The 1,011-nt window shown below is 36.7% G+C and overlaps 1 protein-coding gene across 8 annotated transcripts in view; it reads right to left on the reverse strand.

The window, feature by feature from the left end:
* Positions 1-1,011, reverse strand: part of GTF2I (general transcription factor IIi) — a 105,841-nt gene that overhangs the window by 43,899 nt on the left and 60,931 nt on the right. The gene's annotated exons all lie outside the window — the stretch shown is intronic.

Consider the following 1,011-nt stretch of genomic DNA (forward strand, 5'->3'; position numbering starts at 1 on the left):
AAATTCCACATTCTTGGCTTTGGAGAGTTAATATAATCGTATATATTTTCCCCTCTGTTACTCATGATTACTGAAAATACAAACAAAGGCTGTGCATCCCCAGARTATGYATTTTTTTTACTATCTCTACAGACTCATGGTTGCTGAATTATAACGGATTTCCATAACASACTGCAAGGCMAACAATGAAACATGGAAGGGAAATTCATAATCACAATGCTTTTGTTGGGCCAGTGTGCACCAACAAAACAAACAGGATCAGGCCGATCAACACCTAGTGTGTGAAAGCAATTCATACTTAGGAACAGAATTTAGTTATGTCAGCAGAGTACTGCTGTGCTTGTGCATTCTGAACAGTATCTTCTTTCAGACCTCTGTAAGCTGGAGTATGGTATCACTTTGGSAGYAMGTCTCAASGAATCTTTCTTTCAAAGGCTCTTCACATCATGTGGTATATAGTACAAATTMWGCAAAATYTACAGGGATACCTTAACTGGAGTATTTTTGAACTACGTCACCAAATATGTCATCCACCTCATAGAAAACAGAGTATGATGTTTYGGTCTCATTCCAARTGAGTGCTGGATAAATAACTAGCAAATGCAGGGTACAACAGAAGCAAACATTCAGGAGGGGTCTTACTAGACATGAACATAAAGTGWGGTTGTAAAAATAACTGTCACATCAACCGATCACTTTCAACCTTTTTAAGCAAATTAAACAAGTTTAAAAGAACAAAAAATTGATACTATTTTTGGAAATTTAAGAACAGCCACAAGACTGGAAAATGGTCCACCGCGTCCAGCACCAAATCGCCAAGAAACACTTGTAGTTAAGGGACTCATGCAAAAATACCAGAGCAAATGGCAACAATGTCCTGGAAGAAAACYACCAGGTGGGACATTTCTTCMTAAGAAACATTAAACCAGTAATTTTAAACACTTAACTAAGTTTTTTTAAACAAAATATTATCCTCACTAGGTATCTTCTGATCTTGGGTAAATACACACA

This window comes from Malurus melanocephalus, unplaced genomic scaffold (genome assembly GCF_030028575.1).
Source record: "Malurus melanocephalus ecotype Western Australia unplaced genomic scaffold, MMel_1.1 scaffold_639, whole genome shotgun sequence".
In the NCBI taxonomy this organism is placed as follows: domain Eukaryota; kingdom Metazoa; phylum Chordata; class Aves; order Passeriformes; family Maluridae; genus Malurus; species Malurus melanocephalus.